This window comes from Panulirus ornatus, chromosome 37 (assembly GCF_036320965.1).
Source record: "Panulirus ornatus isolate Po-2019 chromosome 37, ASM3632096v1, whole genome shotgun sequence".
Taxonomy (NCBI): Eukaryota; Metazoa; Arthropoda; class Malacostraca; order Decapoda; family Palinuridae; genus Panulirus; species Panulirus ornatus.
This window is the reverse complement of record NC_092260.1, coordinates 24001297-24024087: the sequence shown is the minus strand read 5'-3', so window position 1 is coordinate 24024087 and position 22791 is coordinate 24001297. Positions and strand designations below refer to the sequence as shown.

At 44.3% G+C, this 22791-nt stretch overlaps 1 protein-coding gene across 1 annotated transcript in view; it reads right to left on the bottom strand.

Annotated features, from left to right (window-relative positions):
- The window catches only part of LOC139760601 (uncharacterized), a 165899-nt gene extending 143533 nt beyond the window's left edge, over positions 1-22366 (bottom strand). Inside the window, exon 1 of the mRNA XM_071683981.1 lies at positions 22269-22366. The gene's annotated coding sequence lies outside the window, so the exon portion shown is untranslated. The remainder of the gene's footprint in view (positions 1-22268) is intronic.
- Between the last annotated feature and the right edge of the window lie 425 nt (positions 22367-22791).

The window sequence follows — 22791 nt, the reverse complement described above, 5'->3', positions numbered from 1 at the left end:
GGAGGAGAAGAAGAAGAAGAAGAAAGGCTGGTGTTTTCAGCGCCTTTCCCACGTTAATGTCTTTTAACACCTCCAACACCACTCCTACATTTGAAGTATCTGGGGGTCCTGCCTGCCTTTCCCTCCCTCACTCACTCCCTCTCTCCCTCCCTCACTCTCTCTCTCCCTCCCACTCTCCTAGTCTCGGCTCTTCTAATTCCCATCTCCCTCTTCCTTGGTGTGTCTCCCTTATACTTTGCTGGTGGATCGTCCTTTCTTCTTCCGCCCTTCTTTCTCTCTAGCCCGTCCACTTTCAACCTCTCTCTCTCTCTCTCCCTTATCCATACGCATCCCTCTCTGCCATTCAACTCCCTTTTCTCACTTTCCTCCCTTCCTTCTCTTCTCTTTTTTATGAAAATTCCTGACGCTAACTTCTTTCACGTCACTTTACCTAATTTTCCTTAACCTCTTACCTTCTTTCACGTCACTTTACCTATTTTTCCTAAACCTCTTACCTTCTTCAGTGACTTTTAACCTTTACCTTACACCTCCCTTGCCTAAAGTGAACTAAAACCTTACACAGCCATTTTTTTTCTTTTTTTTTTTTACCTCTGACGTTCACATCCTTCTAACCTAACGACTAAATCATCCCTTACCCACCAGAACCCCAGTGTCTCTCTCTCTCTCTCTCTCTCTCTCTCTCTCTCTCTCTCTCTCTCTCTCTCTCTCCCTTTCCCTGCCTCTGCCCAGCAGCAGACTGTACGTAGCACAATGTGATTACCCAACCCAATATGATATTCAACAGACACACTCCACGCCAGCTCTTGTGTTCTCGTGACATAGTAGAGAGAGAGAGAGAGAGAGAGAGAGAGAGAGAGAGAGAGAGAGAGAGAGAGAGAGAGAGAGAGGAAGAAATGGAACTTGGATGATGTGGGTGCCTCAGGGAAGTTGTAAGATGACGTCAAAAGGATTGACTTGTGTGGTAGTACGGGTCGAAAACAATGGCGTGACGCTACTACGACGAGCCTGTGACGCATTGGCACGGGATACGTATATACATTCTTTGACGCAGGTGACGCCCTGTGACGGTAGGTACATATATACACTGGTAGGTATACATATATACATTCTAGGATGGGTTTTAATTCTCTCTCTTATCAATATGGTATACGTATATACTGGAAAATGGATATACTGGTATTCCACCAAATTATCTCCCCCAGTCTACCCAATCTCGTGCTCCCTCCCTCATCTATCCCGACCAACCCCAATCTCCTGCTCCCCCTCCTCTATCCCGACCAACCCCAATCGCCTGCTCCCCCTCATCTATCCCGACCAACCCCAATCTCCTGCTCCCCCCTCATCTATCCCGACCAACCCCAATCTCCTGCTCCCCCTCATCTATCCCGACCAACCCCAATCTCTTTACAATCCTATAAAGTTACCGGAAGAAAAAGAAAGTTTCTAAGTTTAAGGATTCGTTTAATTTTCTCACAAGACCCTCCTCTCTTCATTCTTCTTTTCTCCTTCTCGTTTTTCTTCTCTTTACTTCTTTTTGTCCATCCTCCTCTTCTTCTTCTTCTCTTTTTTTCTTCTTCCTCTTCCTCTTCTTCTTGACCTCATGACTCTTCCTCCTCCTACTCTTCTTCCTGTCCTTCTTCCTCTTCTTCTTCCCTGGCCAAGTTAGTCTTCCTCATTTACTTAAGATGAAAAAATAATCATTTTTCTCTTACCACCAACAACACATCATTTCCTGTATAACCAAATTTTTTTTCACTCCATATCAATTCCCTACAGCTTCATTCACAGACTACCAACACTGTATCTTCTTTATGACCATCATAGATTCATCAAAATAAATAATGTTAAGAACAGTATTTTCCATTTTTTTCTTATATCATCAATACATCTAAATCCGTCTTTCAATCTACAGGAGGTACCAGTCTCCATCTTATCATGAATGTTATCTTTATTATCTTTATTCCTCCTCAGCAAAATCTACTTCTGCTATCTTCGTTGACTAACACCATCTTCTCTTCTCTCCTTAATCTTCTTTATCAATCTGTCAAAACGAGGACCTATCTTCCTCCTCTGGTCCTCAACCCCTTCTCTACTCTTCGTCTATGAAAGTATCTTTCTATCATATCGGCAACGTGATCGAGTGACATCTTGATATCCAAGAACTATATCATCATACGTCCGTTTCGCCTCAAAGACTCAAACCCAAACTGTCCTTTTTTACGCCACACACACACACACACACACACACACACACACACACACACACACACACACACACAAGCATACTCCTACCATCCCTGGAACAATTCCACAGAAAGAGTCTCAACAGATTCAATCTATATATATATATATATATATATATATATATATATATATATATAAAACACTAATACAGTAAGACATGAAGACGTAGCGCTGCTGTAGTTTGATAGAATACATCCAAAATTGTTCTCTGGCATTTTTCCTTCCTCCTTCAGGTATCGTCTGTGTGTGAATCCTCACCTTCACATATAGTATGACTGGTCACCACCTACGAAAAATCTGCGACCACTCTCATGTTTCTTGGTCACGTGTGTCCCAGCTGTTCCCAAGGCTGACCCCTCCCTTCCTCCCTCCCTCCCTCACCTTTACTCTCCCTGCACCACTGAAACTCTTCCCCTTACTTGTACGAAGTTTCCCCCTCCTCCTCCTCCTCCTCCTCCTCTCCCAAGTTACTTGCCTCGATAGGTAAACAATTCTTCCCCCCCCTCTCACACTACCTTTTTTTCTTTACCCCTACCGGCACAGTACTGTCTCCCTCGCTATCTGAGCTGATAAAACAGATTTCTTTGCTCTACTTTCTTCCGTGATCACGGCAGATATATCAACTTTATCCCACGGAAAAAAAGAGGAAGGATATCTCTCTCATCAGTATATCCGGGGATGAAGTGGCTACCCCCTACTACTGTCTTTGAAACCCCCACCTCACCAGAATCTTCCTCCCATCCACCACCAGTGGCTTCACCAACCTCAACTTTCCCTCGGCCCATTTCCTTCATCACAGGAACTATCCCCCTCCCCCCCTACCCCCCCACCTACCCGCCCCCTACCACTCTCTTGGCTCCCTTGAGATCTCCCTCGTTCCTCCGTCCCCCCCCCCCCACCCCCACCTTCCCTTCCCCACCTCCACTAGAACCATCAGCACCACTTTTCCTCCTCCTCCTCCTCAACCCCCAAACCCCCGCTGCTCTCCACTACCCAAACTCCTCGCCACTTCCCTAAATTTAAACCTATTGGAAAGTTCGGTCTAACAAGCTGTCTATTCCGGCCTTAACCCCTGTCTCGAGTTACGGAAGAGAGAGAGAAAAAAAAAAAGACAGAAAGAAAGGAAGAGACGCTGAAGATTGTCGAGAGGGAAGGGGCGTCGTCTTCTGTAATATCTTCAGCCCATTCCCTGTCGTATGCTACCGTGCTTTAGGCCTTACCATTTAAGGGGCAACCCTCCACCCCCCCTTTTTTTTTTCTTTTTGAACAGTTCTTTTCTTCCTCCTGGTCCCATCTGCCACACGCTAGGGGCCTCCCTCTCTAGGCGCGACATGACGTCATAACCCAGACGAGGCAGTTTTTATTTTCTAAAACCCAGGCGGCACCAGTTTAGGTTTTGTTATATGTATTCATTGACCTCAGTGTCTTTATGTATCTCTGAAAAGGGTATGTGTGTGTGTCTTTCATACGTATCTATGAGAAGCGCGTATGTGTCTTTTACGTATCTTTGAGAAACATGTATGTGTCCCTACTTATCTCTGAGAAGCGTATATGTGTCTTTATGTATCTATGAGAACCGTGTATGTGTGTGTGTGTGTGTGTGTGTGTGTGTGTGATGTCATTCTTGTTCTTGCATCCTATTCGTTCTGAGGTTTATTTTACTGGTGGTTTCGCTGGAGTTTTGCATAAAGCACAATCTCTCAATTTAGCTCGTTGCTAATGGTCAGAGCAAAGGTCAGGCTGAGTTCTATATAAACCTTGTGGGTGTTAAAAGGTCAGCCCTTCCAGTGCCTCTTTCTCTTCGAGGTCGGGGTCGAGATCCCAAAGTGTAGTTTACTCTGAAAGCGACCGATCGACTGGTATCATGTCCCTACCACGTAGCCATTCACGATTTCAAGGGAATTATTTACTGAGGCTAATTTCCGGAGGGGTGAGGTATGCATCAAGACAAAAGGGGAATCTCAGACTTGTCTTATTTTCTTCCTATGGCCTCTATCTTTTTTCTTCTAAGTTTGCGAAAATTTAAAGAGAACCTGAGCAAATGCGGGCATCTCTTGTTACCGCAGACTGTTTCAAAATCCAGGGAAATGTAAATATACCTTGGAAGCATAGGAAAAATATATAAAGATACAGCAGAAACATAGGATAATTATAGAGATCCTTAAGAAGCATAGGAAAGAATATATAAACATCCCTTGGGAGCATAGGTATAAAAATAAACACCCTCGGAAGCACAGGAAAAAAAACAGTATCCCTCAGGAAGACAGGAATAAATAATGTAAATATCCCGCTATAGCGCAGGAAAAAATATGAAAAATCCTTTAGCAGCACAGGAAAAGAACACAAGCGTCTTTCGGCCGCACAGGAGCGGAAAAAAAAAAATGCGAAGACCCACACGCAACAATGAAAAAAAAAAAAATACACAAAGACCCCTTAACATTACAGGAAAAAAAAAGAGGGAAGGGAAAAAAAAATAATGATCGGCTATTGAAAAACATATTTTTCATTTTTAAGGCGAAACCTAATCCGGAAAAGTGTCTCCTCAGGCGAGAGCGACGATATGCACGCTACCTCATTACGGCGATAACAGCAGCGCCCAGACTCGGATAGCGTTGCGGCTTTGGCCGTCCTGGCGCCCGCCAAGACCAACTCCTATCCTCCTCTTCCTCCTCCTCCTCCTCCTCCTCTTCCCCCTCCGCCTCCTCCTCCACCTACTCCTTCTCCTCGCTCCATATTTTCTACCCCCACTTCAGGGTCTTGCCTGTGCCGTATATACTAAGCGTCACAACTCCCCTACTCCAAGGAGTTTGCTGTTTGCTATGAACAGAAGCTGTTTGCCATCTACTACGAAATTTGTTGTTTGCTCTATGACAGATCAACTATTGTTTGCCAGAAACAGGAGACTTTATTTACAGCCAATGACCAGATGTCCTTTACTCTTCGCTGGGCATACACCATAGCCTCCAGTGTCTGCTGTACACCAGATGCTTTGCTCTTTGCCACAATTGAGAGCCTATGTTATTTACCACATATCATTGCCATCACTGCCCACCATATATACACACAGCCTACGATATCAACACTACTCTAAGTCTTACACTAAAGCATGTATCCTCTAAGTCCTTCACACAGCAGGGAACGTCCAAAACTGAAGAATTTCCAAAGAGGTGATCTCTCCACCCTTAGAACACGACGGAATGAGCCTTAAGAACTGCAGTACGACTCTAGAGCACGAGGGTGCCAGAGCCTTGAACGCAGTGACAATGGCCCTTGAGAAACGAAGGTTCCTTTAAGGGTCAGGTCAAAGGCCAGGCCAAACTTCCGTATACCATCATCCATAAAAGTTGGCGCAGCCATGTTTCGCAAGGGTCGTGCTCAAGGGTCGTAACGTCGTGCCTAAGGGGTCGTCCCGTCGTGTCTAGAGGTCGTAACATCGTGTCCAAGGGCCTCAGAGACCAAGAGACCCCTGTGGACCACCAGGCAAACCACAGACCACCACCACCAGCAGCAGCCCGGTACCTTTAATACGTCTCATGAACCAATCGATAACTCATCCGCTAATTTATTCCACGTGCCTCATCAAGGGCAAAGACAACAGAGATGAGTCCTGAAAAGACACATCGATCCAATCCGTGACGAAAATGAAAGGCAAGAAGATAATGAAATGAGAGGCGGAGATGTGAACGAATCTCGATAATCACGAGGGAATGAGCGATCAGAGAGAGACGTACAGAGATAGATGAACCTTCATCTTTTTTTTGTTCTGAATCGACGGTACGATCCTTAAGCAAGACGGTACGATCCTGGAGCACGACGGTACGATCCTGGAGCACGACGGTACGATCCTGGAGCACGACGGTGCGAACATGAAGCACGACGGTACGATCATGAAGCACGATGATGCGATTCTTAATCACAACGGTACGATCCATGAGCACGATGGTACGATCCTTGAGTACGACGGTACGATCTTTGGGCACGACGTACTGAAGAAATACAGCCACGTTCCTTGACAGGCCCATGTCTGGCTACAGTTAAAGGATGGCCATCAACTCAGCCATATCACCACAACCCACAAAAAAAGGAGAAAAAAACATAGTGTCACATAACTGCATCTTCATATATATACATATATATATATATATATATATATATATATATATATATATATATATATATATATATATATATATATTCTCCACCTCCATCTTTCGTCGCCTCTTCGGTGTTTTATTGAAACCCGTGTTGTCATGGGAACGGGAGGGAGGAGGAGGAGGAGGTGAGGGTAAATGAAGGGTTAACTATGTCTCCACTGACATGGAATGTTAATTTAGGCTTGAATATGCTGCACCTTAAGGGTGAGTTCCCCTGTGGTTCACTGGAACTCACGTCTTCCTCCTTACGTAAAGTGCGAGAGAACAGGCAGCCTGACGTTAATTACTTTTTTCTCAGTAAGGAAGACTTACATACGTGAAGATGATGAGATACTGGAATAATGCGTGTTTACACACACACACACACACACACACACACACACACACACACACATATTTCGCCTCAATATACGTGAGTCTGTGAGGAATTGGCATTCGTAACTACAGTGATACAGGTAACGATTCCCCATCTCTCTCTCTCTCTCTCTCTCTCTCTCTCTCTCTCTCTCTCTCTCTCTCTCTCTGTGTGTGTGACCAAGTCTCTCCTCTCCTCTGGAAATGGACCAGGTTCTCCTGAAGTGGAGGCGAGTGTCATATAACCTCATCCTGACAGTGAAATGGTCCTTGGTTTTGGTTACTTACTTCGGGGCAGGTTTATACCTCTCCAAGGTGAAGGTGAGGGTCACTCGAGGTGGCTGTATATAGCCGGACAGGTGACGGTAACGGGAGGAGGAGGAGGAGGAGGAGGAGGAGGAGGAGGAGGAGGAGGAGGAGGAGAGGAGCAGCAGCAGCAGCAGCAGCAGCAGCAGCAGCAGCAGGAGGAGGAGGGATGTGATAGAGGAAGACACAGGTTGGACGTATCAGAACATACGACTTGATGAAACATTTTTCGGTAAAAACATCTACGAGAGGAGGGGGAAAAATATATACTCTATCGTGTGGAAGACCTAGATAAGAGAGGTCAGTTCGGTGGATATAAAATGCCCCCACAAAAAAAAAAAAATCATGACTAATGAATACACGTTATCAAACTCACGCAAAAAAAAAACTGCTCTACGAAATAAGCCAGAGACAAAGTCACTCGTCCACCATCAAAGAGAAAATATACCCATATCTACGCCTGTCTTTGATACCTATCTATCCACCCATCTATCTATCTATCTATCTATCTATCTATCTACCTATACAGATAAATAGATAGACAGATACATAGGAAGAAGATACGAATTATATCTACATTTATCTATCTATCTATCTATCTATCTATCTATCTACCTATATAGATAAACAGATAGACAGATAGATAGAAAGACAGATACGAATTATATCTACATCAATCTACCTATCTACCTATATAGATAAATAGATAGACAGATAGATAGAAAGACAGATACGAATTATATCTACATCTATCTATCTATCTATCTATCTACCATGAACTCCTATCAGCCTGAAGGCTCCCATAAGTCCTGCCATGACCTACCATACCACTGTGGCTCTCACGAGACCCAATATGAACCACCATTACCCTGAGCGCTCCCATGACCTGACCCTCACCCCCGACGCGCCTCTCCTACACTCACACATACGTCAACACACTCCAGCGACATGAACACACTTAAAAACCATCTGAACACAATTAGACCATCTGAACACAAACCATCTGAACACACTGAAAGACCATCCCAATGCACTAAGTGCTCCAGCTCGGGCGAGCATGAGGAATAATTCTCTTTAATCGCTCTTAATTCGCTATTGTATCAAGAGGGTTTATGGACGTTCTTGCATTAAACCTTCGACTCAAATGGTCTTAGCACCTACTTCTTCTTCCTCCTCCTCTTCCTCCTCTCCCTCTGCTTCCTCTTCTTCGTCCTCCCACCAAGTTTCTGGCAATGGCTCGTATCTAAATAATTCTTTGAGTTACTGAGCTCCAAACATATGACGACGCGAGTAAATGGGGTTCTTATAGTTGCCCTCATAAATATCTCCGACTGACTGGCCTAACTCCTTTGTTTTAACCGGAAAGAAAATGGCATGTGTGAGGAAAACGGTGGCGAGGCGCTCAGTGTGTGAATGTGTGTGTGTGTGTGTGTGTGTGTGTGTGTGTGTGTGTGGGTAATTACATATTTGTAAGTACCTCTTTATGCTGGAAGGGGAGGAAGTTTTGCATATATATATATATATATATATATATATATATATATATATATATATATATATACATACACACACACACACACACACATAAGCACCCACCCACACCGAAGTGTTCGAAATCATTCCTGGGGAGACACAGGAATAATTCAGTGGTGTCTGGATAGACCACACTGAGGTTCCTAATCCTGTCATCCACAGGCCTTCACCCCAGAGTGAATGGACCAGCAGGCAAGCTAACACATTGATTAACCTCAACCACAAACCACAAGACCTACATGCATTACCACACTGACAATATATATATATATATATATATATATATATATATATATATATATATATATATATATATATATATTCCTTCGTTCCCCTCTGGTTTATTCCTGAGGTCTTCTCAGCTAAGAACACTGGAAGTGATATAACTCATCTGTGCTACAGGGCTTTAGAGGTGATCTAATTCATCTATGCCACATAAACAGGCGATCGAATTAAGCTACGCTAAAGAACCTTGGTGGTGATCTAATTCAATTACCATCATGATCTATACTAACGAGCCAGATCATCCATAGATTCATGACACAGCGAGTGGAGGGGACGTAGAAATCGAACTACTCAAACAGACAACATCCTTAATCGTACATTGTCATTCGGAAGGACAGACTCGAATGACGCAATGCTACTGAAAGACTTGCCCCTATCTTCAAGGTAATCATTAATAATTTCCAGTAAACTAGCCCCTATTTGGGAGACTAGTAAAAGGACAATAGCTAACCAGCCCCAGTTAAAAGCACCAGTAAACTACCCTGACCTAGAGGAATCATCAAACTATTAAACCTGTCCACCTTACGACGCTAGTCTCATCTAAGTGTACTAGCAAAGCAGCTCCACCTAGGAACACTGGCGAGCTAGCCTTACTTAGGGAGGCTAGTAAAATAGCCCCTACTTAAGAATACTAGAGAGTTAGTCCTATCTAAGAATACCATTAACTAGCCGGAAGGCTAGTAGGCTAGTTCTGTCTAAGACAACTAGTAAACTAGACCTAAGAACACTATCAAACTATCCCCGTCCATTAAACAAAGGCCACTTAATCAACTAGCACTAACTAGTTAACTAGCCCTAACTAGTTAAGTAGCTCCCCTTTGAAAAAATAAATAGCACGATGGAGGAAAACTAGCAATCCAGACCCACACCTATTTTAGTGGTCTGTCCAAGAAACTCAAATAAAGTCGGTGTGTAAGCCAACTTTTGATTGGGGGACTATGTTGTTATTCTACTGGTTAATGGAAGAAAAACGTTCTAATTTATACCTTAATCTAAGGCAAATGAGAGGATCTGTGTGATGCCTCTCGGTGGGGTGGAAGGCTAAGGGAAAGGGAAAGGGGAAAGGGAAGCTAGAGGTTGCAGACAAGGGAAAATGAAAGTGAGGAGAAAAATAATAGAGGAGGAAGGTACTTGGTGAAGGGGTAAAGTGTCGCAAGTTTCGTACTTACATATTTCACTCTTTTAGGTATTGTAAAATATCGAGTAATGACTGATAGAATAATGAAGACATGATCATAGTATTATATCACTTGCGATCATGAGGGATAAACCTTCCTCTACGGCAATGACAGAACCACCGCCAGCACTGGAAAACCCAGAGATGGTTTACCTTCCAGCCACTGGTGATGCACTTCGTCTCCAATCCAGTACGCAATGCGTTGTCAAGAACGGTAATAATACGCCTCCGAGCCAGAAATCTAGCTGGATAATTTTAGCTGGGTGTATGCAAGGCTAAATCAGGCTGAATATTCTAAGCTGCACTTTAAATAAGCTTATCGGAATAACCTTAGCTGAAACTAGCTGGAAATCGTCAGCTGGATCATGATGAATAAAAAAAAAGTGAGCTGGATCTCGCTGAATAAAAAGTCAGCTGGATCTAATATTCTGGTTTGGTTTGCAGGATATTTTGCCGAAATTTCTCTATCAGAATAACATATTGGCGAGGTAGTAGACACACACTTTGGTGGAGTGTATAGCAGCGATGAGAGGCCAACCTCCCTTTTGTTGCTCTTAGTTTTATGAGAAATGAAACCTATATCAAGAGTTAATTACAGCAAAGTAATACTCCTCTATCTCTCTCTCTCTCTCCCTCCCTCTTTCTCTCTCTCTCTCGTCCCCGCTCTTCCTCCTCGCCTCCTCTCCCCGTCTCTCACAACATGAAGTTGCCAAACCTCTCCAACAACTTTTGTTTCGGCAAAAATGGAGAGATGTCTCACTGGAAACATTATTGCAACGCAGCCGTGGGCCCACCCAGTCACTCTCTCCCCCGGCAAAACAAAAAACTACAGTGATAATGATGTTCCAGTGAGATCCAGTTTCCAGGCGGCTGGGAGGTCTCCCTACCTCACTTCCAGGCGGCTGGAAAGTCTCCCTATCCTTCTCTCAGGTGGCTGGAGATTCTTCCCCACACTCCTTACAGGCGGATGGAAGGTCTCCTCTTTCAGCCGGCTTAACGATCTCCCACTTCTGTTCCAGGCAGCTGGAGGAACTCCCTTCACCCCTCTTGCACTTGGCTGTTAAGTCTCCCTACTCCATTACCAGGTGGCTGGGAGGTCTCTCTCCTCTTCGTTTCAGGGGCTGGAACGTCTTCCTCGCCGCCAATTCCAGGCAGCCGGAAGATCTCTCCCTCCCTTACTTCCATGTGAATGGAAGGTCTCTCCTACTCCAGGACGCTGGAAAGTCTCCCAGGTTCTTTCTAAGGGGTGTTGAAAGGTCCCCGTTCTCTTCTAAGCGGCTGGAAGGTCTCCCTGTCCACATTCCAGGCGGCAAAGCCTCCAACCCACCTTCAAGAAGGCTGGAAGGTCTCCCTCCCCACCTTCCAGGCGGCTGAAAAGTCTCTCCCCAACAGTTCCAGCGCTGATAAAGTTCCCCCCTCAAGTTGGCTGGGCTTGCATCTCGTAAAACTTAAAGGGGAAGGAACTTTTTTTCCTGGGGAGGGTGTCTCGCTGTCTGCCTAACCCACCCAGGTGCCTCTGTGAGTATGCCTCTCACTGTGACTCTCATCTTTCCATTTTCGCACTGTTTTCTGTCTCGATGCGTACGTATGTTTGTCTGTCTGTCTGTCGGTCTCACTGTCTGTCTATGTTTCATTCTTTATCAACCACTATTACCGATGTCTCCTCCCGAATCCCTCTCATTCTATTCAAACAATCCTAGTCACCACCAGCTGACATAAACTCCTTCATCCCTTTTCCCCCCCTTACCTCTTTCCTTCCACCATCACGCACCCTCCCTCTCACTCCCTCCATCTCCATGCTCTCCCTCCTCTCCCGGATACACAGGAATATCAACACGACAACTGTTATAGCTCGGGCGACACACAGTCTTGGGGAGAGATACGGGGAAATTAGCCTCACTTCATCTTAGCTTATTGCCCACAGAGCAACCGGTTGGTGCCGCTACGATAATGGCTTGAAGAGGAGGAGGAGGAGGAGGAGAGAAGAGGGGAGGAAAAGGAGGAGGAGGGGAGAGAAGAGGGAGGAAAAGGAGGAGGAGGAGGGAAAGGAGGAGTAGGAAGAAGAGGAGGAGAAGTAGGACAAAGGAAGATGATAAGGAACACTTCTTTAGTTAGGACTGAGTGCTTAGGATTGAGTGCTTGGACGAATACGGTCGACTGTAACCCAAAAAGGGGTTGAAGACCCTCCGGAAAGGGACCGGTTATGACGCAAAAAGAATGAGCACTGCTCTGAAGAGGGTCGAAGATGGCGCAATAGGGTTGAACGCCCCCTCGAGTTGGGGTTGAATATGAGGCACAATGGGGTTGGACATTACTCGTCTGTGAAGACCTACGAGGACTGAATTGTCGCGGGGTTAGTGGGTTTTAATTGGAATCTAGACCGTCATAATTTGGTCGTGTTCATTCCCTTGGGGTTAATTGGATTCTGGGGTCATTTATTATCACTGTTTTTCTTCGTCTTTGTTCCCTTTATTCGCTGGTATCATACGTCTCTCTCTCTCTCTCTCTCTCTCTCTCTCTCTCTCTCTCTCTCTCTCTCTCTCTCTCTCTCTCTCTCTCTCTCCTACTCCTCTGTCTCAGCGTTACACACACACACACACACACACACACACACACACACACACACACACACACACACTCACCATCTCACGAGGTAGCAAGGCCACACGTATACGCCATATAACAGAGTCAAGATCCTTAAGTGCAGTAACCAGATCCTCTACAGAGAGAGAGAGAGAGAGAGAGAGAGAGAGAGAGAGAGAGAGAGAGAGAGAGAGAGAGAGAGAGAGAAACACAGAGGACATAGGATCCATTTATCTGAACGGAAGCATCACACAAGGAAACTTTATATATATATATATATATATATATATATATATATATATATATATATATATATATATATATATATATATATAAAGAAGACCCAAGAGCCGTTCTCTCTTGCTCAGGACTTGCACCATCGTGAAAATCCCTGGTGAAGTCTTCAGGGGTATTCCACCCCCTCAAAAGGCTCTATGTTACATGTTACATATTCGACGCCAATCTAACATCATGTCCGCAATTCGACCATCTGGGTTTTAAGCCATCAGCCGGGAGTATGTTAACGTTGGCACAGAAAATATAAAGATATCACAAAGCGGTCAAATACTTGTGATTTCAAAAGCCTAATCATGCATCCTAATTGATTAATTAGGGCAATTTCCACGAAATTATCTTCATAATTCCTTAAAGAGGAGAGCTTAGAAAACATGAACTCATATGACTTGGCACAGAGTCTAAAAATAAGGAGCCAGTGTATGAAGCAGTGAATAATAACAAACTCATTCACTTTGCATGTCTCAGTTAGCTAATGTTCTTATGAAATCTTAAATATCTTTAGTTATCATCATTATCATTATCAATATCATCATTCATTATTATCATTATCATTATCATCACTATCTTATCATCATTCATTATCATAATCATTATCATTATTATTATCATTATTATCATTCATTATCATATCATTATTATCATTATTATCATTATTATTATCCTTATCATTACTTTCATTATTGTCATTATTATCATTATCATTATTATCATTATTGTTATCATCATTATCATCATTAGGATGAACATAGCATGTAAGTTCTTCCTGCTTTCCCGTGTTAAACACACAGAAAATGATGATCAGGTATAAGTCATGCCAGTCCATGTGTTATTGTGACACAACCTGAGGACCCCTCCTTTTTTTTTTCTCTCCACGCAGGAACCCTGGGGATGTGATCCCAATGGATCCCTATCCGTCACCGTGGGGTTCCTACATCCCCAAAGCTGCGCTACATCCAGTAACAGGGGCAGGATGGATTTCTTTTTTTCTTAAGGGGGCGAGAATTTCCCTAGCGACGACGCAAGCCTCGCAAAATGTGACTCTTTTTTTTGTTCTTTCAAACTCGCGGCGTAAACCTCGAGCAGGTGGAGTCCGGTAACACCTCCCCCCCCCCCCAGCATACCTAGAGAGAGAGAGAGAGAGAGAGAGAGAGAGATTATGGAAACCCCATCGTAAAGAAACTCCCTTTTTTTCTCCCCCCCCCCCTCAAATCTTCACCACTCCTAGCCGTCTTCCCCAGCGTTATCTCCAACAAAACACAATCAGGGCGGGACTGCGAGCGGGCCATTCAATCCCTACTCCCAGACTATCAATGACGTCATAGGTCAACTGACGGCGCCATCCACTTCGATTGCCAGCCAATCAATCGCCAAGGTACCGCGCTTCCACCCCCCCCCCCACACACACACATCTGCTCCTCCTCCTCCACCTCCTTGTCTTACAGACACTCAGACAGAACCTCCACAAGTCTTCAAGAATAAATCTTTATTCAAGGCCTATTTTGGATTGAATCAAAGTCTCGAAATGAACCCGAGGCTGACTTCGAAGGTCTTCTACCTTGTCCCCCTCTTCCCCCAACCCGATCTGCGTCCAGGCTAGATGGGTTGGGACTGGTGGTCGACTTGGCTGTTGCAAGCAGCGGCTAGCAACAACCCCACGTTGTCATCACATCCCAGCTACTATGATATACCATGTAAACACTTATCCTGGGCCTTCTTCAAAAACATTTACACTCTCTTCTATGTTTTGTATTTAACGAGCCTTTAGATTTCAAAGGTTAACCTATTTTTTTTTCAGCCTTCCATTTCCAGTCGTGCCAACAGGGAAGTAATTTCCAGGTGTAGATGATGATGATGATATGTACATATATATCTACCGTGTACGTTCCAGAGAATACAAACAGAATCCCTGACATCAGTCTTTCCCAATTCTGGTTGAGTTCCCCCACCGCGTCCGTGAGAGCCGTGAAGAACCTTCACACGCTTTCTATCTCTCCAATTTCGCCCGCCTCTTAAGGTGCTATTAGTACAGAGCGGTATTCCATTCCCGAGGGAATTATATCTTAAAGAGCGACATCGCTAGTTCTTTCTCCTCGGTCTTGAAGGTCCGCAAGATCCAACTTACAGTCTCTTTTTTGGGGGGATGAGGAGGGGGAGGTAACTATTGCTTTGTTGTTGTGTACGCTGAAGGCGAGATCGTCAGAAATCTTTAATCCCAGGTTTTGTTTTTTCTTTTTTCCTCAGCGTTCAATCGTAATGTTACGGTGGCCGATTCTGTCAAGTCTGATATTATCGCACTATAATGCCTTCACTTTACCATTGAACCATAAACATTCACACGTGAGTCAAAATATTCACCCTCAAGTCAGAATACTCTTCCTTGAGTTCAAATACCACTGTCGCGTCGTAGATAATCAAGATATTCACCAATGAGTCACCAATATTCACCCCATGAGATCATAAACATACACCCTAAAGTCTCGATACTCACCAATCACAAGATTCCAACCCTGAGTTAAAAAAATATTCACCCTTAACCCAAACAATGAATCACCCTTGAATCTTTAATACTCACCCTTGAGGCCGGGTACTGAGACAGGGAGCTAAAGATACGTCCAGCAGGTGAGAAAGAGGCAGAGGGAGAGAGTGAGGTGAGGTGAGGTGAGTCGGCAGGAGAAAATTTATCATGCCAACCTTGCCTTACGAGCACTAACTTTGCCGGGTTGTTCTGGAGTTTGAGCAAAAGTTGCTGAGCCGAAGGAAGTAGAAAGTCAGTGGAGGGGAATTGAAGATGTCTGTTTTACTCCGCAGATATAAATATATATATATATATATATATATATATATATATATATATATATATATATATATATATATATATATATATATATATATTCCTATGAGTCCACAGGGGAATTGAAAAAATAAGTTCCTAAGAGCCGTTTCGTGTAATAATCACACACACACACACACACACACACACACACACACACACACACACACACATATATGAAACGCAATTATCGGATCTACTTTGGCAAAAACAAAACCCAGTTGTACATTCCTTTAAATTACGCTAAACTCCTTGAACATCCGGGGCCCGAAGCCCTTCAAAAGCTACTGACGGTCTACGAAATTCGGAACGAACCACCTACGAGCGAACGTACATACATACAAATATACAACGAAAACAAGCCTCACGAATGCGTTAAACCCAGAGACGAAACTTTGACCAGCGGATCAATGGAATACATTCGTGTCAACTTTACACCTCAACCCCCTCAAAACCCTAACTTGATTTTAGCTAAGCTACGGGAAAGTATACAGATGACACATAAAGTTCTAACTTTCAAATCAACTTACCCTACAGATACAGGGGGAATAACTAATAATATCACTAAGTTCATATAGCAGTTCAATGTGATTTTGCAAAGGCAACTGATGAAAAGAGTTGGAAAGACAAAAAAAAAATTACGTTTCTCAAATCCATGGAAAAGGTGGAGGAAAATATGCTTGTGTTGTATGTGAATAGAAACAGGAGAAAAAAAAATATGAACTAGTTTTGTACTTTCTGAGTTTTTTTTCTTCTTTTTTGAAGGATTTGTTTTTCTTTTCATCCTTGCTTCCCCCTTTTTTCTCCTCCTCCCCACCTCTCTCTCTCTCTCTACCCACAACCCCCCCGCTTCCCCAACTCGTAAAAAAAAAGCTATAACGCGTAATAAAAAAAAAAATAGGAAAGATGAAAAAGGCTTTGCAAAGACTGGAGTAATTCGGAAAAGCGAACAGCGAACGTTTCGTTATACGAGTTGAATCAACGTATAGCGAGATCAACGTACGTGGAGATGAACGTATAGCGAGATCAACGTACGTGGAGATGAACGTATAGCGAGATCAACGTAGAGCGAGATCAACGTAAAGTAAGATCGACGAACAGCGAGATCGACGTATAGCGAGATCGACGTACAGCGAGATCGAGGCATGGCGAAAACACTGAATGACTCGCAAGGTGATACCATCTTGACCGGAACGTCTTAACATGACGTGTCCGTCGACTGGCGTCTTGAACAGCCACCAGGCAAGCCAGCTGGGTTCTGCCTCCCTTCCTCCTCCTGCCATCGCTTGAGCCCTGTAGACCCAAGTGACCTGTCGTGTTCTGCCTCGTTCTGCCGTGTTCTTCCTTGACACCCACCCCCCACCCTTCCATCGCCTGGTTTCCCCCTCCCTCGTACCTCACCCAGCCGTGATAAATTCCCTGGAATGAAAGTCTTCCATCAGTATCATTCACCCGCCGCCTCTCGAAGCACTTAAACTCTCTCCCTCGTACACGTCCTCAACTTTTCCAGTTCCCTCTGATCCCAAGTGTGAGAGGAGAGGCTGAACCTACTTCAGGTTTCTCCAAGTCGTGGCCTGGGGCGTTCAATTCCTAATTATTACTCCATCCTCCCTCCCCCACCCCAACCCCACACGTTGTTCACTTTGAACTCACTTGTATCGCGTTTATGTATTCCTTCCGCTACTGGCATTCATTTTCTCGGCAAGTTCAGTCAAGGGAGCCAAAACACGAGTGTGTCTCAGACGTCTTTTCATCAAACTCACGAAAATTCCAACTCGGATCTTTGAATCTCTTCTTTCTTATACATTCTTTCAAGTCACTCGTACATCACATTATCATCTGTGTATTCTTCTCCTCTCATACCCCTCTCGCTTTTCTTCATTTCCTCGACTTTATATGCCTTATTCGCTGCTTAAAGTGGTCGTACCATCTCCTACTCCCCCTCCTCCTCTTGCTCTCGTCTCTCTCTCTCTCTCTCTCTCTCTCTCTCTCTCTCTCTCTCTCTCTCTCTCTCTCTCTCCGTACATCTATTAAAGATGGTAATATCTATTCCCCTCGTTATGCAGCATTTACGGAGGAACTTTCTTCATCACTTCATCTTCCATCTCCTCGTCTTCCTTTATCATGTGCTCCCCCAAGTCCCTCTCACGTCCCTCATCAAAGACATTATCCCTTTTGCTATTTTCTACATCCTCCTCTCTCTCTCTCACTCCCTTCCCTCTCTCCCTCTTCTCACCCTCTCACTCTCTTCCCTCCTCATCCCCGAGCCGCCAAACATCCTCTCCCCCGGCAGACTACACCGTTCTGCGCTTATCCCGTCTCCCCAATCCGATTAGATGATATCCATATGATTCTTGGGTTCTCGCCACCGCTACTTCCCACGCGCCGTCTTCTTCAGCGCCTCCGTCGCCGCCGCCGATGCCTTGCATCCCCCCCCCGAAGCCCCACCTCCCCCACCCTAACTCCCCTCCTCCTCCTCCTCCCTCCTCCTCTTCCTCCAGCAGTCTTAACTCCGAATCGCATCAAGCAGGTCTGGAGTGAGGAATTTGAGAGAGAGAGAGAGAGAGAGAGAGAGAGAGAGAGAGAGAGAGAGAGAGAGAGAGAGAGAGAGGCAGGCTCTTCCGATGATCCATTATTTTTTCACCCGAATAATAATAATCGTATCTAAATAATAATCATTTTTTTTCCCTCCTGTTTCACGTAGAGGGTGATCATGAACTGTTTTCCTACTGTTCGATCATGATGATCACAGTCTCTTCTCAAGATCCTAAGACAGTTATTTTCTTGGGAATTTCTTGGGCAACGCACTCGACCAAAATTGCAACACAAGAATGGAGGGAGGACAGGACACTTCGTGATTTATCTTTCACTTGAATACAACGATACATTTGCAAGTCCCATGGTGTGTACTGAGGCTTTTATGAGATGTTTACCTGGGTATTCTTACAACAGGTGTTCATAGTGAATGAACAGCGGTGATAAAAGGGGATAAAAAGATATAAAAATGTCATAAAGAAGGCGAATTTAAAAAAAGATAGAAAGAAACACAGATTCATCCGGTGCAAAAGATCACATTGGTATATTCCTAATTTGTCTGGAGTTCTGAATATCTCTTTAAGATTTTCATTTCGAATTGAAAGGATGAAGACTGACGAGACGTGTTGTTATCCCCGAAAGTACTTGATTAGCTTTCAAAAAAAATGTAGCAAAACGAATTATCCACAAAAGACTCAAGACTGATATTCTATCTACAAAAGACTCAAGACTGATATTCTATCTAACCTCAAGACCCCTTGAATTACTTACAAAAGACACTAGACTGATATTTTATTTCACCCAGAGACCCCTTTTTTTATGGGGCTCCTGCAACTTCGAGGCTGCACTCCACGCAGGAGCAGGGAAATGATGGAACACTTTCGGGACGTGATGGTTTCCCCAACCAGACTCTAACTCCTTTCCCATCACTGATGATGATGTAGCGTCTACAAAAAAGTGAATCCTCGCTAGCGGTGTAACTACTTGTAGGTGAACTATGGCTACAACTGTCTATCTATCTATCATCTATCTATCTATCTATCTATCTAGCTATCATCTACCTACATCCGTTATATACGTCCGTGTGCGCTTACATGTGTGCATTCCATTTCATCAAGTAACTTCTATTGAAAAACTTTTAAAGTCATTACAAAACGTTATTGGGAGATGAATATTTTTTTTCTTTTTACCTACACTTCAGAATGATGATGATGATCCAGTCGCTTTTACAGACCGAGTAATCTACAGTCTTTAACTATAAAAACTCTATGAGCGCTCGGAGCCACGCAGATTAATTTTCAACAGTTGCGCTTCTGACCTTCGGAGGAAGGCATGTCGACCTCTGTCATATACTTGTATCAAACCCCCGAGGATGACACGAGGATATGGCTTAAAAGTCTCTCTCTCTCTCTCTCTCTCTCTCTCTCTCTCTCTCTCTCTCTCTCTCTCTCTGGAGTTTCCATTCTTTGCGGTGAACTACTGAAAAAGATAAAGCGTTAACCTTTGGATTACGCTGTAGTTTGTTCACAGATGTGAAAGGATAGTTCTGCAGTTATGGTGGTACCAGGTGGAGGTGGTGGTAGAGGTGGAAGAAGGTGGAAGTGGAGTGAAGGTGAGGGGGGTGGGGGTTGGTAAGAACGTGCTTGAAGAAGATGCAACTTGAGGAGAGGGAGGTCGGGTAGGGAGGAAGGAGGGTGTGAGGTGGGGGAATGTGCGGAGGGAAGGTAGGAGAGGGGTTACGGGTAGGGCGGGAAGGAAGGAAGGGTAAGGAAGGCATGATGAAGAGGACAGGATGAGGAAGGCAGGAAGAAGAGGTAAAGAGAAGGACTACACCATCACTTACTTCCCGCTTCTGGAGATGAAGACGTAATGTCCTAACTGCTCCTCAACATCATATTCATTTCACTCATCGAAAACCCGATGGGTGCTCTCCACTCATCACAGAGCCTTCCATCACTCGCCCATCACTCTCAGACTCCTCCTCACTCACCAAGAACCTCCCCTCCCCCTCCTCTCACTCACCAAGACTCCCCGTTCTCAAGAACAAGTCATACTCACCAAGAATCTTCTTGATTCCTCACTCACCAATGAAAAACCTCCCTCATTCACAACGCACCCCACCCTCATCTCTCATTCACCAAGAATCCCGTCCCTCATTCCTCACACACCAAAGGCCCAGTTCCTCACTCCTGACACAACAAGAGCCCATTCACCTCACTCCTCAGTCACCAAGAACCCCATCCCTCACTCCTCACTCGCCGAGAACTTCTTCCCCTCACTCCTCACCCACCAAGAACCCCGTCCCTCACTCCTAACTCCCAGAAAACCTCTTTCTCCCCCTCCTCCCCTCACCCCTCACTCCCAGAAAACCTCTTTCTCCCCCTCCTCCCCTCGCCCCTCGTCCTGACCCCACAGAATACGTCCCTGGGAGACGCTTACCAACAAGATCTCGGCAGCTCACAAATACCTGTCGTTTCATCTTCTGAGTGACCCCGGTTCGATCCCCCAGAAAGCCTCGACGTCCAGCAAAGGGCGGAAATGGGTCACTCTGCCAGCCATTTCCGGTCGGCAGGGCCGGCTCGGGGTCACGGGGGCTCCCAGAGAGACAGTGTTAACCCAAGCGAGATGGGTTCCTACAGGGACGTCAAAGAGAGATGGGCGAAGGTCACGGCAAAAATATAATCCCGGTCAGAGGTCAAACTGGAGGAACTCAGGCATTGGGGGGAGTAAGGTCAGTTTGTCTTCGTCTTCTGTTATGCCTTCATTAAAATGAATAAAAAAAAAAAGCTTTTAAAACATCTAAAATTAATTCAGAATAATGTTGTCCCCCCAAACTAAAATGTCCTTCCCGGCGAAGAAAAGGAAGAAGAAGAAGACTGATCTCTTTCTATATATATATATACAGAGAGAGAGAGAGAGAGAGAGAGAGAGAGAGAGAGAGAGAGGTTCTACATACCTACCTACCTACCTACCCACGAGTACATATGACAAGATCTTACCGTATATTAAACAGACAAACAGACAGAAAGACAGACAGACAGAGAGACAAACACAAAATAAAGACAGCACAAAAACAGAGAGAAAGAAAAAGAGAGAGAGAGAGAGAGAGAGAGAGAGAGAGAGAGAGAGAGAGAGAGAGAGAGAGAGGGGAGGGGAGTGGGGGTCGGGAAAAAAAAAGTTAATGTGGTCAGAGTTCCACTACAAAACGAATTTCACAGAGCGGAATATTGCCTCCCAAAGTTCAGCCGGGGTGGAAAAAGCATCACACATGTTATCCATAATAGGATTAGAAACCATTCCCAGGACAGCTATTCCCAAATTTACTCGTCTGGACGGACGAGTCCGAGTGTTGTAGCGTCACCACACTCTACGAGGCTGGAGGGCTTCCAGAATAGCCCCCTATGGTAAGGCTGAAACGTTCGTTTAAATGGCCTTCAATGCCAAGGGTGTGAAACGTTTGTCTAATAGCCCCTAGGGCAGGGTTGAAACGTTCGTTAAATGGCCTTCAATGGCAAGGGTGTGAAACGTTTGTCTAATAGCCCCTATGGCAAGGGTGAAACATTTACATAATGGACCCTATGGTAAGGTTGAAACGTTTGACTAATGGCCCCTATGACAAGGTCGAAACGTTAACACGGTAGCTCTATGGCCACGTCGAAAACCGATTACACAGCTGCTCTATGGTCGAAACCATTTCAGAGCAGCTCTGTGGCATATCCTAGAGAGCCAGTAATCTGGATTTTGTGTTCCTCATTCAATAAACGTTTCCATCTTGCCCCGTGTCTAAGACAAACTAACAAACATGTAAAGAACAACTCTACAGAAAACGAGTCTGTGTAAACAAAAGAACGTATTCAAAAAGAGAAACAGAAACATCACCGATATACTTAAACAAAAAAAAAAAAAAACCAACACTGTAAATGAAAAACCTGAAACACAATTGAGAACAACAAATGGGACGCCAACTCACGAGGGATCAACTTATGAAACACGAGACGTGAGGCAACACTCCTGTGTTGTGGAACTGTCACCATGTAGAATACCTCTCCAGGCTTACGACCTTCGTACCTGCGAAAGAAAAATACCATTAGAAATACATTTACGGCGCACACACACACACACACACACACACACACACACACACACATCTATAGATCAATAGATAGATAAACAGATACATACACATGTACATAATATTTTCTATTAATATAACATACTGTTACAACACTTGGATGGATAGCAACAAGTAATTTAGACATATCCCTTAAATATATCAAATAATTATCATTAATTATCAACCAAGTTCATTAAAAAGGATGTATTACCGGAATCGATTAACTAAGGAAAGCGTAAAATGAATAGAAAGTAAATAACAATACACTGTCCACAATGACTAACAAGCTAATCAACATCAAAGCCTCAACTAAACCATAAACATTACATACACTGAACTATACACATTATATACACTAAAGAATCAGAAAACATACGAT